At 40.1% G+C, this 18,128-nt stretch overlaps 1 long non-coding RNA gene across 1 annotated transcript; it reads right to left on the reverse strand.

The window, feature by feature from the left end:
* Nucleotides 1-12,253: 12,253 nt before the first annotated feature.
* LOC134471505 (uncharacterized) lies at nucleotides 12,254-17,802 on the reverse strand. The gene is made up of 3 exons (XR_010040956.1): nucleotides 17,681-17,802; nucleotides 15,961-16,128; nucleotides 12,254-12,728 (listed from the first exon to the last, which is right to left on the reverse strand). It is a non-coding gene; the product is annotated as an uncharacterized LOC134471505 (long non-coding RNA).
* Nucleotides 17,803-18,128: the final 326 nt, after the last annotated feature.

Raw genomic sequence — 18,128 nt, forward strand, 5'->3', positions numbered from 1 at the left:
TGAGAAACCACCTACCATGCTCTTCACTCTTTCTGCACTACTGTACCCACCAGGGAATTTGCATTTTATCCCCAGGGAGGCTTTTGCAAGCAAGTCTCAGATAAAAGCTGACTCTAACTTGACCTTGAATGATCAGGACTCTTCAGTACAATTTCTCGAAATGAGGCTCCCTCTTCAGCTCCTGGGGCTGCAGTTGCTCTGGGTCACTGGTAAGGACACTGGGAAATGAGGAAGGGTATGGAGTCAGAGGGTGATATTCGGTATCCCACTGCCACCCAAAAGATTTCTGTCCATTCCTGAGATGTGCAGCCCTATCTTGAAGCATGGGTATGTGAGGTTAAATCAGTGAATGAGGAAAATTCCTAAAGGATGAAGGACCTGGCCTCTGATGAAGATTGCCACAAAGAAAGAGAGGACTGCTCAGATGAATTCTAGAGGTATCATTGTGATTAGCATTCTTAGTTACCTCAAAATTGAAAGTTTTTTCTTTTTAAATTAAAATTATAAAAGTAATAGACCTTGATAATGCCAAGAAAGCTAAAGTATGAAAGTGGATCATGATGTTTGTATGTGACCTTGCAAATCTCTTTCATCATTTTAGGATACAGAGGAGACATTAGGATGACCCAGACCCCACTCTCTCTGTCTGTCTCCCCTAGAGAGCCAGCCTCCATCTCCTGCAGCTCCAGTCAGAGCCTCCTACATAGCAATGGAAAAACCTATGTCTATTGGCTTGTGCACAAGCCAGGCAGGGACAAACAGGGCTTCATTTATTTTACTGCCACCCTGAATTCTGGCATCTCAGATAGGTTCAGTGGCAGTGGGTCAGGGACAGATTTCACACTCAAAATCAGCAGGGTGGAGGCTGAGGATGCTGGAGTTTATTACTGTTTGCAGGCTACACATGAAATTCTCACAGTGATACATGCCTGAACACAAATCACCCTGCCTAAGGAGGCCCAGCTGCCCTCCTTCACTCTCTGGGGAGCAGCAGAGCACAGCCTGCTCTGTGTAAGAGGAATAGGCTAAAGAATAAGAACATCAAGTTGCCACTAAGACTTCACCCAAGTCCAAGAGTGAAGAAAACAATAGAATGGCAAGAACCTTTGCTCTACTGAGGATGCTGACACAGAGAGAGAAGGATGAAGCTCAATTCCAGAGGTTCTTTAATGCCTTAAAACTTCTGTTCTTTATGCAACTGGAAAAAAAAAAAGCAAACGAAATTGACCATGAATTTAGCTAAAGTGACTAACAAGGTGAGATGGCTTCCACAGTTGGAACTTTCTTTTGCATTTTCCTCATGTCATGATAATCCAGTGGGATATTGGCACCATGCACTGTCCTTTCAGCCAGACTGGGACTCCTAGTATGCTGTGCCCATTTCAGGAGGGCAACATTAAAGGGATTACTGCTGTCATTGCAATGTTGGATGTTGTAGGACTCCATGGATCATTAGGAAGTGGTACATGATGCAGGGCTCTTGGTCTTACTGACTCCATGGTGAGTAAAGATTCTGGCCTAAAAAAAAAGTCCATCATGTTATGTCTTTCTAATCAATGCAGCAAGACAAAGGTGAGCATCCAAATTGTGATTCTGATTCATCATATGCTGGCAATTGAACTGTATTCATAAACAATGTAGGAATCCAAGAAGACAAATTGATAAATTTGGAATTTAATTAGCTGAGTTCAGCGATGACTCAGGTGGACCCCTATTAGGGTCCCACTGAATGGCTCTGAAATGGAAAATTGCAAAGCTTTTAAACAGAGAACCACAAAAAGACATTCTGTTGGAAAAAATTTAGCTGTAATCTTTCATTAAATTTTGTTGATACCTGTATCCTGCTTCTTTTGTTGAGCAGATTAAATTTTCTCCTGAAGGTACAGCTCATTATGCTTTTTCATGAGACTTATGCCCCAAATAATATTCCATTTTTGTGGGTCAAATACAGGGCACTAGTTAAATGCAGGGCTCAAAATGGTGTCAGTTACGCCAAGCCACAACATTATCCACTGATTTTAGTATATGAATCAAATCCTTGAGTTTTGGTCATCTTTTTAAAAATCATCTTTTTATTGTTACTGTAAATGTGTCAACTCTGATGATGTTTTTTAATTTTTAATCAGCTAGTCTCATTTAGAGCTAATTAAGACTGCTTTTAATAACTCCTAAATGGTTGGTATAAAAACAACAGGGCTAGGCATAGACCCCCCGTTTTAAGAATAGGAGGTCTAGTCATCACTAGTTCTGAAGGAACATCTCAGCCAGGGAGTTTAGAGAGTCCTCCAGGTGATGAACACTTTGTCTAAGTGTGCCTAGATCACAGTCTATTTCTCTGCTTATTATCTGGTAATTTTGGTCTCCCACTATGAGGGCTGTGGTTCCTATTGCTGCGGAACCAGCTACTCCTAATCCCAAAAGGGCAGGGATTAGGACTGGGGTCCTCTTTTTCATGAGGTTAGATAACCCCATATGTTTCCTATTTTCTTTTTCTGAATGCTAGTACATTTGAGGAAGGACATGAGTTAAGATATAGAATTTAGTGTTAGGTCCAGTAAGACAGTCAAACAGGTACAAGGACTGAGGTTATTGTACAGGCACCAAGTTTCCAGTTGGGAGGATAAATACTCGTTGAGGGGATAAGAGACACAGAGATCTTAGACCTTGCACATACACAGTTGAATTATAATTGATTTGAAATGGGGGACACTCCAAGGGGAAAGTAACAGACTGAATACAAAGTCCAGAGCCCTGAATATTTTCCAGAGTTGGAGACTTGGGTTCCTATCCCCCCCAACATGAAGAACCAGAATCAAGGTTTGAGGTGTTTACCATCTGAGTTCAATATTAGCTATGCATATAAAAAGACTTAGGGCCTATATCTTTGGAGTTTTAGTTCACTTAGCAGGAGTCTCGCATATTGTGGACTTGAAGTGGGAATGATGAATCTAAAGGCTCTTTCTGACAACCTTGAATACTCAAAGTGACTAGATAGGGTCCTTCCCAGTGGGCACTGGGGATGTGGGCTTTCAACTTTTGATGTAAATTTGATCACCAGGTTGAACTGCTAGGGGGTCATCAGCTCTTTCAGGAATGGTCTGGTAGCCCCAGAATAAGCAGTGGGTTGAGTGCAAAAAAGGCTGTAGAGCCTATAAGGACTTAAGTTGCCCATTATTAACAGCAACCAACTTATCACGTTGGACATGTGGAATCAAAGATGGCAGTCCACCATACATGGCATCAAAAGGAGTAATGTCCTGGAGGTAGGGGGTACATTGTACATACAGAAGGACAAAATGAAGGAGACTTACCCAGAATTTGCCAGTCTCGAGAAAGAGTTTTGAAATCTTGTTGATTTTTTCTGATTGGCCTGAACTTTGAGGCCAGTAGGCACAATGAAATTTTTAATTGACTTTTAAAGATGCAGCTAAATTTTAAGTGATCTGAGCTATGAAAGCTGGGCCATAGTAAGACCCCAGGGAGGTGGGCAAACTGAATAGAGGCACTATTTCATTGTGGAGTTTCTTAGCTATGATGAAAGCTGATTTAGTGCAAGTGGTGAATCTTTCAGTCCACCCAGTGAATGCTTTCATGAGAACTAAAAGGTATTTATATAAAGTCTATCTTTCAGTGGTCTCTAGGGCTAAGTCTTTGTTGTCTCTTTCAAACATCAGTGGTGGCCAGCTTAGGGATCACTTGAAGACATTGTGGGTATTTCTGGATAACCTCTTTATTTAAGCAAGATAGCTTGACCAATTCGGGTGCCACAGGTGGCAAATGGCTTTCCTGGATGATCTGGGGACTCAATGATCCTGAGATAATTCACCTATCCAGTAAGGTGTATCAGCCTTCCAGAGATAGTTGCGCTTTTGGGCTCTTGGCTGAGCTCAAATCTGAATCTGAACAGGATGACTTGAGTAGCCTGGAAGGAGAGCTGGGAGGAGCATTATAGGCCCCACTGGTTTTAGTGCCACTTCTTTTGTATCTTATCAGGAAGGGCATTTTTGTGAGCTACTGGGGTGTGTTCGCATTGGTGCTCCAAAAAGTGCATAATGACAAACTTTTGGAGCAACCAATGGCAGCCAGAAGGCCTAAGATCTCAGGATCATTCTTGATCATTGTTCCTGCTGAGGTTAATAGCCCTCCTTTTTGATAAATGGCCCCATGCATATGGATAGCAGCAAAAGTATACCAACTATTTGTCCCCATCTTAGGGCTTGAGTAAGGGCTATGAGTTCTACACGCTGAGATGAAGCTTCCAACCCTAAAGCTTGGGCCCAAATTACCTCAGTTTCCATTGTCACTATTGCTCCTGCCCCTCAAGTACCTTGGTGGAAGAAACTGCTGCCCTCTGTGAAAAGATTTGCTTTAGGCCAAGCAGAACATCAGTCAGGTCATCTTGCAGGCTTGAAACTGCGTCAAGATGTCCATACAAGTATGTATCAGCAATAAGGGATTATCATCATTAAGGAGTGTTGCCAGACTGAGGGCAGAAACAGACAGGAACTAGATGCAGTTAGTATCTAGTAGAAGGCTTTGGTACTGGACAATGCAAGCTTTGGAAAGTCATTCATCAGGAGACAACTGCAACAGTGTCTCCACAGCACTTGGGGCCATTATCTAGAGTATTTGTCCAAAAGTCAATTTAGAGCCTTCTTTGGTTATGGTGGTTGCAATTGTCCATAGTCAATTTGGCCACCCTACAGCCATAGGGTATGATCTCTGAGAAAGATAGTTGACAGGCCCCCTTTCAAGGTCCTAGGTCCTGGGTTAAGACACTTTTTGTGATCCCATGACTCTTGGACACATGGAATTGGAAAGGTTTGGCTAAGTCATGGAGAACAAAGACTGGTGCATTTATGAGATCCTGCTTTAAATCACTGAAAGCTTTTTTCCTGGCTCAGTCCAGGTGTCAAGTCGCATGGAAAATTTCAATAGTTGCAGACATCTTGGGCTACTTTATGAACTCTGAAAGTTACTTTCAGAGTGCCTTTGAATCTTTTTAGCCTTTGAAGCTTTTTTTTTTTAATAACTGGGGCCAACTGGGAGACAAATGCAATATTTAGAGTGCATCTATTCTCAATTTTCTCTGGATGAATAGGTCAATAAATAAGATATGCCACTAGGAAGCCCTCCAAGAACATTGATGGAGCCTTGTCAGGTCCCTAAGTTACCTCTGCTTAGACAAATCAGTGGGCTCCTGTAAAGCTGCTTTAAAAAGTACACAAACAACTCTGGCAAAACCATAGGAGAGCCTGCTTACCTTGGATAGGGCAAACGAGAGTCCTGGGGGACAAGCTGAGAAAAGGGGCACTGGAGCTGGACAGGCTTCTGCCCACCAGGGAAGCCATGCTGCTACCCATGCTTTTGGCCCCAGAGAGCTGGAAGCCACCATTGCCTCCACTGTGTGGCACAGGTTTTGGCTGTGGCTCCAGCTCTGGCTCCAGCAGACTCTGTTGCTGCTGGGTTGGCAGTGGCTGGGCAGGAAACTATTAAGGTGCCTTCTCCAGCTGATTACTCAGCACAGGGAGGAGGAAGGGGGCATGGAGCTATTTTCTGCAGGGGGAGTCCAGAGACAGCCAGGACTCAGGTTTCAGGGTGCATGGGCATGAGGCAGAGTGGAGCCTGCAGGCACCTCTCTTACTGGATGGGGTGCCCATGGCAACGGCAACAGTGGCAACTGTAGTGGCAGCATTGTGGTTTTTCAGAGAGCTGAGATAGACCTGCTAACACAGAGAGAAGTTAAAAGTCCCTTCTGGAGGCTGAGAGACTCCAAACCTGGGCCATTTAAATTCACAAAAATGTTTGGAGCTTCCCTGAGTAAGCAGGTTCACTATAGGAAGAGGTTCTCTGATAAAATTCCTGAATATGGTTAACAACACATTGGGGCAACAAAAAGCAGAAGCAGACTGACCCAATTACATAAATCAGATGAATAACAAACATTAAACTGGTGACAAAGAAGATTAAGGAAACAAAGACAGAGACTAACAGACTGACAGCAAGAACTAGTTTGACCCTAAGGCCAACACGTTCTAGCCAATGTCCTGTCTGTAAACAGTCTTGGAGACTTTAACATGGCATCTAAAGTCTCCAAAGACTCACAAGGGCACCCAACCTAAACAAAAAGTCTTACTGGTAAGGATCTGGACTGCTTGCTCCAAATTAGCATCCAGGGTTTTGATTTCTCTTTGAAATGAAGATTCTTTGAGGGTAAGGAACATCTCTCAGCAGTCCCCCTAAGAAATAATTTGCCTCAAAGAGAGGCTTGGATCCTATAAATCCCTAAATAAGGATACATTGCTGAAAAAAGGGCTCCTTAGCTCTGCTACACACTGCTAATGCTAGAAGATGCTTTAAAAAATGAGTTTTCACGAAGTGAGAATTGCTTCTTTCTCCTCCAGGAAGCTAAGAAGCAGATTCCTGAGGAATGTGTCCCTGATAGAAATTTTTCAAGGCATCCTTCTACCCACTGCTGCTCACAGCATGGACTTTAGCTCTATTGTTTCCTCCACATACAGAGGACATTTTATACCACTGGGCTCCCATGAGAAGCCTCTCACCATGCTTTTCACTCTTTCTGCACCACCGCACCCACCAGGGAATTTGCATTTTGTCCCCAGGGAGGACATTCTTAAGCAAGTCTCAGATAAAAGCTGGCTCTCCCTTGGCCTTGACTGATCAGGACTTTTAAGTTCAATTTCTCAAAATGTGGCTCCCTCTTTGGCTCCTGGGGCTGCTACTGCTCTGGAGCAAAGGTAAGGACCCTGGGAGATGAGGTGACACACGGGGTGAGAGGGTGCCTTATGAGTTCCATTGCCACCTGATCAGTTCTGTCCATACATGAGATGTGCAGCCCTGATGCAAAGCATGGGTGTGTGAGGTTAGATCAGTGAGTAAAGGAAATTCCTGAGGCAAACAGGACCTGGCCTCTCATAAAGATTGCCACAGAGAGGGGTGCTGAGATGAATTCTAGAAAGCTTGTAATTAAAAACTTGGGACAAATCTCAAATTTGAAAATCTTTCATTGTACATTAACATAAATATGCTAATTTCACTTGATAGAGACAAAACACAGAAATCTATTAAAATGGTTTATGATGTTGGTTCCTGACATTTGACTTCTCATCCATCATTTTAGGATCCACAGGAGACATTATGATGACCCAGACCTTATTCTCTTGGTCTTTTGACCCTGGAGAGACAGCCTCCATCTCTTGCAGTTCCAGTCAGAGACTCCAGCATAGTGATGGAAAAACCTATTTGAACTGGGTTGTGCAAAAAACAGGCCAGGCTCCAACAGGCATGATTCATCAGGTTTCCAACCAATATTCTGGCATCTCAGACAGGTTCAGTGGCAGTGGTTCAGGAACAGATTTCACACTCACAATTATCAGGATGGAGGCTGAGGATGCTGGGGTTTATTACTGTGTGCAAGCCAGGCACACTCCTCCCAAAGTATGCAGCCCTGAACACAAACCTCCCTGCCTGGGTAGGCCCAGCTGCCCTCGTTTACTGCTGTCTGGGGAGCACACAGCGCATAATGCTCTGTGTGAGTGGCAGGGTTTGAAGAGTCAGAACAACAGGTTGCAGCTGAGGCCTCTGCCAAGGAATGAGAGTGAGGAAAACAGCAGAGCAGCCAGGACCTAGGCTCTGCTGAGGGCTCTGACACAGAGGGAGAAGGATGCAGCTGACTCCACTTGTTTTTTGGCCTTGAAACTTCTGTTCCCTTATGAAACTAGATAAAACCAAAACAAACACACAGACATGAATTTAGCTGCAAATGATCATAAGATGGAAATCTTTTAAAGGCTTGGTTATCTTTTACTGCCCTCTTATCATGTCACCATGCAGTAGGGGGTTATAAGCCATGCATTGTCCTCAGCCTGCCTGTCACTCCTGGAGAGCTGCTCCCAGCTCACAAGGGCAGAGGTGAGCGATCACTTCCAAGGTTCCAAGGTTGGTCCCTGTGCCATTACATGGATCATGATGCAGGGCTCTCAGTGGTTACTGAATCCATGAATAATAAATATCCCAGTTTAAAGAAACTCTGGTGACCTCTCACCTTGCTCATCAGTACAGCAAGACTAGGGTTAGCATCCAAAATGAGACTCTGCTTTACTTCACACTGGTGATGACCTGAGGGAATCAGAAGGATCTGCATTGGGTGAGATCCAGGAATTCACCTGCTATGGGAAAGGGGCAGATAGATTCTCAGAAAATCTCACAAAGCATTTGCTAGAAATTGCAAAAAAATATTATGGCTAATTGGAGCCTCCATTCTCCATTATTTCCCAATAAGATATGAAAGATTTTAGTCTTCACAAAGGTTTTTAAAGGCTTTTCAGGCCAAAAAAAAAAAAAAGTTTCAGCCTACTACTTCTAGGATTAACAGATGCACCTCATTCCTCCACCTCATGACAGTGAGTAAATTTTTAGTGACTGTGAAAATTACTTTGAAAATCCTTTAAGATAAAGCTAAATGTCTTAAAGGATTTTCATGATTCCCCATTATGTGGCCTTGAAGCCTTATAAAGTTTTCACTTATTAATTGGAAAGGCTTTATTCTGGGCTTCTTGATATGGAAATATTTGAAGCTATAGTTTATGAAGTTTTATCCAAATATTTCAAGGAAAAAGACAGACACTATGGTAACTACTATTAAGTTGGGTTATTTGGTGGTGAAGCACTAGATTGCTGAAACAGTCATGCTTTGACCTGTATTGTTATATTGTTATGTCCTGTTTTATCTTAATCTCTCCCTTATTCTTTAAAAAACTTATTTAGCTATTTCTTATGTTTGTTTTAATTAAGGGGAAAATTTTAAAAATTAGGATATATAATAGTAACTCTTTTTGATTTCCTATTAACTTGTTTTGAAGTCCTGTAATACTCCCACGATCTTGTTTTGACTGATTAGACTCTGTTCCATTCTGTATGATAGTATCAAGTTTGAGGGTATAGGCAACTACTTTGAAGGCAATAAGATTCACTAAGATGCCCATTCTGGTTTGACTATTGTCTCCTTTGGAAGTCCTGTAATGTTTATAATGCCTAAGTTTTATTGGTCTAGTTATCTACTGTTTTGTCCAACTTTATAATATCTAATGAGATAGACTATTCTTTTTAAGGAAACAAGAGACATCGTTGATAACCATTGTTGATAACCTTGTACTCTGTTTTACATCATGAGCTATGTCTATCCTTGGTTTTGACTGACAACTTTGTTTTGCCATATTTGACTTTATTCTCTCCCCCCCAAAAAAGTAATAAGAACTAAGGAGTAATAAAATCCAAAATGTGTAAATTTTGTTGTAAAAAAGAGAGGGGAATAAAAAGAGCTCTAACGGATATAACAGCAAGTATGTTTAGGGGTGTTAAATAGCTGACTATATTAATGTTTTTGGATCATTGAACACAGCTGTTTGCGTCTCTCTGTTTGAATGTCCACTTTGTAATCTTTGATAATGTGATTTGAGCAACTATTTCTAAGATGACAATATGTAATCTATTAACAGGTGATTTCTTACTTTTTTTTTTTTAGTTCTGTATTATGTGTACCCTTACACCGCTTTGTTTTGTTTTGTGTTTTTCTCTTTTTTCTTTTAAATAAAATTTTAAAAAAAAAGATAAAGCTAAATGGAGAGTCAGAGGAAACTGAATTTGGTAAAGGGACAATTGATATCTGGTGCACTATTCTTGGCCTTTCATCTAATCTCACAAAATAAATACAAAAACGTCTCAAGAGTCTCCTCCGCTGCTTCTTTTCCAGTGTTTCTGTGCTCACCTTTGAGATCTTCTGACCTAGAAGTAGATGTGGTGAACGATGGACAGATTCTGGTCGTATTTTAAACTCACAGCAAATAAACTTACTGACATACTGAATGTGAGATATGAGAGAAAAAGCAAAACTGAGGCTGAGTGCCACATATTCAAACCTGAACTTCAAGAGAATTTTCATTGATGTCTTCTAGTCTGGAAGGGAGACAAAAGCAACACAGAGAGTGAGGACTGGAACAAATTCCAGTCTTGAGATTCCATCAGACCTCCAACCTGCACACTAACCTTAACCTTAACCCTAACTCCAGAGATAAAATAACTTTTTAAGAATGATTTTGTGGTGAGGAAGTGCTTACTACGAGTTTGGTGCTGAGAGCCTGGAGCTGAGCGCACTTCTAGTTTCTGTGACTTCTTACTGAGGCCTGCAAAGCATCCTCGGAAACCCTCAAGCATCACAATGGAAGAATATGGCATAATCAGCAACTTAAAGAAGAGGACATTTTTTTCAAGAAATCTAAGATATGATGAAGACAATTATTTGACAGACGATGAACAGCAATATAAACATAATGAAGATATAGTGATCTGCAATGATTTTGAGTCCTTTCAGAAGCATGAAGTAAAGACGACTGGAGAGAGACGCTGTCAATATGTTCAATGTGAGGAGGACAGCTCTGACTTTAGTGAACAAACTCACCCTGGGCAGAAAACTTTCTAAGTAAGAAAAGTTTGAAAGTCTGTGCATTACCTAACAGTGTTCAAATCCATGAAAGAAATCACTGCTTGGGGAATTCATATGTACAAAACCACTATGAGAATAGTTTTATTTCTTCATACCATTTTGAAAAAGATGTTAGAAAATATGGTGGAGGGAAATATTATATAACTGAGAAATGTGCAAAAGCATTATCTCACAGTAATTGCTTTAAAATCCTTTAAAAACTTCATGCTGGATAACAAAACATAAATGCAATCAATGTGGGAAAGCATTCAGTACACACAGAAGCTGTCAAAGACATAAAAGTATTCAAACTGGGGAGAAACTTATTGTATGCAACAAATGTGGAAAAAGATTCATGAGAGCCTCAGATTGTAACACACATGATAGAATTCACACTGGGGAGAAACCCTACTTAAGCAAACAATGTGGAAAATCTTTCAGTCAAAATAATAACCTCATTACACATGAAAGAATGTACAGAGGGGAGAAACGTTTTGTGTGCAACAAATGTGGGAAAGCATTCGTGAGTGCCTCAGCATGTAAAATACAGGAAAGAATTCACACTGGGGAGAAACTCTACGTGCGCAACAAATGTGGGAAAGCATTCAGTACATACTCTGGCTGTGAAGCACATGATAGACTTCACACTGGGGAGAAACCATATGTACGTAAGCAATATGGAAAATCTTTCAGTCAAAATGGTACCCTTATTATTCATGAAAGAATTCACACTGGGGAGAAACCCTATGTGTGCAACAAATATGGAAAAGCATTCCGTACAGCCTATTGTTTTAATGCACATGATGGAACTCACACTAGGGAGAAACCCTCTGTATGTGAACAATGTGGGACATCTTTCTGTCAAAGCAGTCACCTTATCATTCATGAAAGAACTCACACAATGTAGAACCTCTATGGTACAACCAATATGCCAAAACATTCAGTATGCAGAAGTGCTGAAAATAAAGCCTTTCCATTGATATAAGCAATTTGTGATGTATTTTAGCTATAGTAGTAGCTTTTTTGTATAAAAAAGAATTCACTATAAAAAAAATCCCTATCTATATGAGAAATGAGTAAATGGATTTGTTGATACATTCTCACTTTATAACATCAAAGATCCCACACTGGGAAGAAAACCTATGAACATAAAGAATGTAGGAAACCTTTCCAAAACCAGAAAGATTATAATTACATAAAAGAACTCCCTCTGTGTAGTTCTATGCATGTGAACAACAGTGTATAGCATTTAGCATACAAAAACATCATCAAATGGTGAATTATGTACACAAAGGAGAAAACCTATGTATGTGAACAGTATTGAAATTTTTGCTGCAGTGTTTCCCTTTTAAAAACATACAATTCCCTTCACACTGGCGAGTAAATGCATGTAAGAAGTATTTGGTGAGAGTTCAGCTGACAGAATTGCTAACTATCAGAGTGATGTCATATTGTGGTCCAAGCCTATGTATGCAATGTGGGAAAGCAGTCAGTATTCATGGTTATTGTTAAATGTGTGAAAATAATCATAGTTAAGTGTAATAATGCATATGTAAGTGGCTATTTTGAAAAGACTTTGAAAATTACTCATGTAGAGGAGAACTCTAAAAATAAAATTGTTGCTGTCAAAAAAAAGAACGATTTTGTAGTTTACAACGATAAACTTATACAATATTAAACTAAAAGGAATTTTCCCATTGAGGATCATTGTTACAGAGTATTTCAAACACAGTCTCACCTGTGGGATCAGCTTTCCTTGAGCAGGTGGGAGGGACACAAGGTTGCTTTGAAAGACGTTTGCGGCTCTGCCCTCTGCTGGTCATCTCCATGCACTGCGGGTTCCAAGCAGATTGTTCATTCTCTTTCAAAATACTACTTCCAGCAATATTTTCCTTACACACTTACAACACAACTGTGATCTACTTTGATGTTTGTAGAACTACTACTGAGATCTCAGGAAGCTCCAGAAATTTAATCTTCCCATTATTCTCATTCTGCATATTGAATGTAGACTCAAACAAAACATATATTTCAACATCATTCTCATCGTCCACTTAATGTGACTCAGTGCTCTTGCAGTCATTGGAATCCAGTCACACCCCCCCATCTCCATCCGAATGTGGAAAACAAGCCATTCCCCATGTTACAGAAGCTCCAGTCTCTTGAGCTCTAATGATCTTGCAATCTTCACTTACAATGCTGCTATCAACTCAGCCATTGGTCACACCTGGGACAGAAACACAAGGAAAATCTTCAGTCAAATAACCTTAAAAATATCATATTACCCCTATATAAAGAAGGCAGTAGTGATATTTATTGTTCCAGTTGTAGATCTTATTTTGGCATACAATTCGGAATTTTCCCTATGAGGTAGTTTTTGCACAACTTTGGATTGCATTAAAAGTTATTCATAAAACTGACTGAGATTTAGGCTTTTTCTTATATTTTAAAACCAAGGCAAATGACTCACTTGGGTCATACTAGTCTGTCCCAAGAATCAGAGATTCCAAGAACATGGATAATTTTACAAATATGAGGCTAACATCTTCACTGTGAAGAGGACACCAGCCCTGAGGACAGAATGATCCCTGAATAAAATGGTGCACAGTTCCTGTCACAAATAGTAATGAAAGGTTCTCAGGAGGCAAGCCCTCCACTTGCAGGATCCAGGCTTCTGAGTGAAAAAGGCACCAGGCTGTCATCATGGCCAGGGTGACAATGGTGAATGAACTCAAGCCTGATTAGCAAGGGTGATGGCACCTGGCGAGGAAGTGAGGCATCATGAAATCATGAGGAGGACAAGAATTCAGCAATCCATGGGTAAAAAAGCAGGCCCAGAAAAGAGATTCCATGGAGAAAAGAAGGTCTGCTAAGATACACAGTTACACAGCAGAGAGCAGGCAGGGCAGATCACAGTAGATGTACCCGCAGAGCTCATGAAATTCCAACTTCAGGGTGTAGTTGTAATTCGTGGCAGTCCACTTCACTAGGATGCAGAAGTCCTGAGGTCTATCTCAAACACCCCTCAATATAACAAGAGATAGGAGGAAGGAAGGAAGGAAAGAAAGAAAGATCCAATGTCCACCCATATACAGAGCAGTCTCCTCTCAATCTGTGCACAGGGATCTGGACATGAGTCCTGCACCAGACACCAAGTAAGGCATCTAAGAATGGCAACCAAGTATGGGAATAGGAATCATGACAATAAATCAGGGCAAAGAGACATTGCTGAATAATCAGAGTTGATTTGATGTGGGTTTTATCTTTTCCTTTCTTTTTAGAGGAAAAGAGTTTTTATCATTATTATTCTGTGATTGACATGAAAAATGCACATTTCTACCTTGAAAAGAGAAAACACAGCATTGGAAACAATTCCCTGATTTACACAGGATGTCTGGGTTGAAGAGCTGAGGATATCAGCCTGGGTCTGAAGTAGACTCCACGCCTCCCCCACAGGGGAAAAACCTGTGGCCTTCACTCCTCAGAATGGTTAAGTTTTTATGTAAAATAAAGACCTCAATTCTTACAAGATTCTACTCAGCTCTCAGACAGCATCAAGACTTTCACATCACCCAAGCCTAAGGTGAATCAGCAGCTCCAGTGACATCATCAACGCTAACTTCTGGGAGCCCACGTTTTGTGGCCATTGAGTAGATTGTATACCTGGATTCCAGGTCATATTCCATCCTCATCATTTAATACTGTGCATACACTGTCTCTTTTTGTACGAGAAAAGATCATATAGACCCTCTTTTTGTATCTTATTGGATTTTATTATGTATGATAGTATAAGCAAAAACCTTTTAAAGACAAGGAGATTGTACAGAAACCATTGTTCATTTTCTGTTAGTCGATTCTAAATACTCTATAATGCTGTCATTCTCTTAAATGGTTTTACATTGTTTTGATATACTTAATGCTACAGTATACAAAGTTGTACTCAAGGACTTCAAGGAAAGAGTCAATATGGTAACTACTTTTGGGTCGGAATTATCTGGTGGTGAAACACTATTCTGCTTAAATGGTTATGTTTTGATCTGCCCTGTTTTGCTGTTATGCCCTCTTTTTTCTCAATCTCCACTCCATTATTTACTTTTTCATTTTTATCCATTTAATTAAAGGGAAAAAATAGCAGGATATAATATAGTAACCCACTTTGACTTTCTATTATCTCGATTTGAAGCCCTGTATTACTCTCACCATCTTGTTTTTGACTGAGGTTCCTCTATTCTGTTTTACTGGATAGTATCAGGTTCGAAAGTTTAGGCATCAGCTGAGAAGATAATGAGATTCATTATAACGCCCATTCTCGTTTGACTTTTATCTACTTTTGAAGACCTACAATGTCTCCAATGTTTTGGTTTTGTCGGTTTTGTTCTTTACTGTTTTGTTCAATTGTATTACAACTAATGATATAGGCAATTCTATTAGAGATAGCGGGAGGCATTATGGTAACCATTGTTGATCACCTTGTATTATGTTTTTATATTATCTATTATGTCCACCCTTTTGACTTGACCGATTCTGTTCTGTTATGTCACATTTGGTTTTACTCTCTTCCAAAAAAGCAATAAGAACCGTGGGAGCAATGAAACCCAAAATGTGTAATAGTCTTTGTACAAAAGAGAGGAAAACAAAGTGCTCTAAACTATATAACTGCATGTATATTTAAGTGTATAAGATAGAAAATGATATCACAGAGTTTTATTGGATCATTGAACAGAACTGTTTGCAGTATCATTGTTGGAATGTCCACTCTACAAGCTTTAATTTTGTGACTTGAACAATTATTTCTAAGATGGCAATATGTAATCCATTAACTAGTGATTTCCTACTGCGCATTTTTTCTTCTGTAAATCTGTATAACTTGTACCCCTTAACTGTTTTTGTTTTCTTTTCTCCTTAAATAAAAAATTAAAAAAATTTCTGTGAAGGTATCATGGAGTCTAATACTCAATTCCTTACTTATCATCTCCCATGCAATTTCCTGAGAGAAACAATCTTCAAAATTTGTATTAGAAAAACAGACAGACATAAGAGCAGGAACTCTTTTCCAGGCAAGTAATGTATAGCATAATATATAATTTTCTTGGTATTGTTATTTAAGAATCTCAGTGCTAAAGCATATCCACAATCACAGAACTATTTTTTATTAAGAGTAGTTTATAGGAGTAAATTTTACATTTATGAAAAGTGACACATTCAATATATATTTCCATTGATTTTGGCACATGTATAAATATGTTTTCAAACACCTATTTGGTCTGTAAAGCAGGTCCAGCACCCATAGGCATTCCTGGGTGTGCTCTGTTCACTCACCACAAACTCACCTGAGACTCACTGCTGTCTGCACTGTGCAAAGTACTCTAGATGTTTCACATGCTCATCCCAAGCTTTCCTATAATGGGAACATCACAAACTATTTGAATTGCTGTCTTACTATATGAATTTTTTTTTACCTTTGTAGAGTACACATCAGTTATTCCTGTTGTCATAATTCTGTGGGTTTCTCAAGTGTAGGTGAAGCAGTCATCTCGGTGACCCCATTACATCTGTGTATGGCACAGCCCACATCACCATGTGATTCACCTGGTACCATGCAGCACATCTGTTATCACATTAAACACCTGCAGACCAAGCAAATAAAGAAAAGTTGCTTCACACAGAGACAACTTGAAGATCTAGTGCAGAACTTCAACAATTTTAAGTGGTCTGTGAGACTCAGCTTAACTGTCTCTATGCTTCAAAGAACAGTCAAGGCTTATTTCCAATTGAAAATGGATGCATGAATTGAATCACTTAGCACATTGGAAGTTTTTGCTTTTCAGAAACAGAATTGTTTTAATTAACTGAGGTTGAAAGACTGTAATGGAGAATCTCTGCAGGTCAAAATCACACCCTTCATTCCCGTGGACTGAGGATTCTCAGCAGTGACTTATGGAAAGCACACAGGGAGACCACACCCACCTGTGTGACCTGGAGAGGGGCCAAGAGAGGAAATGCTGGGAGACAAGAAGATGAGGGAAACAGGCTTGGGGATGCCACTGGGAGGTGAAGAGGGACAGATTCCTCCTAGATCCTCCAGAGTGAATGCATCCTGATAGCATCCTGGCTCAGTCACATGAGCACTGAGATGGACTTGAGCGGAACTGTAACCTGATTACTTTTGCATGTTCAAAACATAATTTCATACAAAAATTATTGTAGAAATAGAAAAGTAATATGAAAGTGCTTAGTGATTTCCTGTAAGAGTCTTCCACAATAAAGAATGTAAGGGGCACTAATCCGTTTAATTTCCTGCTGAACCCTGTCAACTTTCTTATCAGAGGAGTGGGACACAGTCTTTAGCCAGTTGGAGAGAGTGAAACTCCCATGTCACTTGGCCAGCAAATAGCAAGACAGACAATAAAATGAGTTTGTGATCCAGGGTGAGTCAAAAGGGGCGAATAACTACAACACTGCTGACAATCATTATGTGCCATGTCTTAACAGTAATGATAGTAACAGTGAAATCCTCTCCATACCCATGGCTTCTGAATGGTGAGAGACTCCAGACTCTCAGGTGTCTGTGCAGTGAGTGAGTAGTTTCTGACTGAATCAGAGTGAGCAGCTTACCTGCTTGACCCTCACCAGGGCTTCACAGTGAATGCAAGTCCAGCCTGAACTTCAAAGTGAGAACCTGCCTCAAAAGCCCCCAAAAGGTAGATTTTAAAGGAATCACTAAGCTCAGAACAGTTTTGATTAACCTAATAAGTGAGTGTGTACATATATGCATTTATATATACCAATGCATATTCATTTATAGATGTATATTCAAACATGTGTGTATATAAATAGATACAAATTAATATAAAATACTCAAATATGGATACATTTTATACATAAATATTTATAATATACACATGTACATGTTAACATGTATTCAGACTTATAGTTAACATCTCCGCATGGAAATAACTAGGGCAATACATTTACCACTGCCCAGGAATTGCATACTGAATACCTAAAGCTCAATCATTTTCCCCATCCCCACTTGCATTCAACAGGTCACCTACCTAGCTGAAATAAGAATATTTTTTATGTTCCTGTCCATTCTTTTGACAGCAGTACCCATAAGGAGATAAATCACTGGGCCAGGAAGTCTATGGGGACACATTTTCTAACATCACAGTAGCTCACCTGGAAATGACATTTGTAGAAGCATTTCCTGGCTCCACAGTGTCACTAGCAGACAGCTGGTGTGATGAGCAGGATTTGTGTGCAAGGAGTGGTTTCTCTTTCTGGGGAAGAGAACTTTTCACAGTGTTCCAATAGACTCTGCCTGTATAATGGGATCCTTCCTGCCATGGCTGGATGCCACATGGACTTTTTCTCTACTGCTTTTCCCCCAAATACACAGAATTTTGAGGAAATGAAATTTATTTTCTTCCATTTCACTTACTACTGATTCCTGCAAGCAAATGAAGAATAGGGCCATAAGAGTCCAGACAGGTCCAATAAGTGAACTTTTCAACATCTTGAAGTATTCAAAAATAACACATACACTCAGAAGATAAAATCACCCAAGACACATGGTGCACACCTGTAACCCCAGCACTGTGGTGGCTGAGAAAGGAAAATAGACAGT

The sequence above is a fragment of the Cavia porcellus genome, unplaced genomic scaffold (assembly GCF_034190915.1).
Source record: "Cavia porcellus strain 051 isolate PalLab524CR breed Dunkin Hartley unplaced genomic scaffold, mCavPor4.1 scaffold_18, whole genome shotgun sequence".
NCBI classification, from domain to species: Eukaryota; Metazoa; Chordata; class Mammalia; order Rodentia; family Caviidae; genus Cavia; species Cavia porcellus.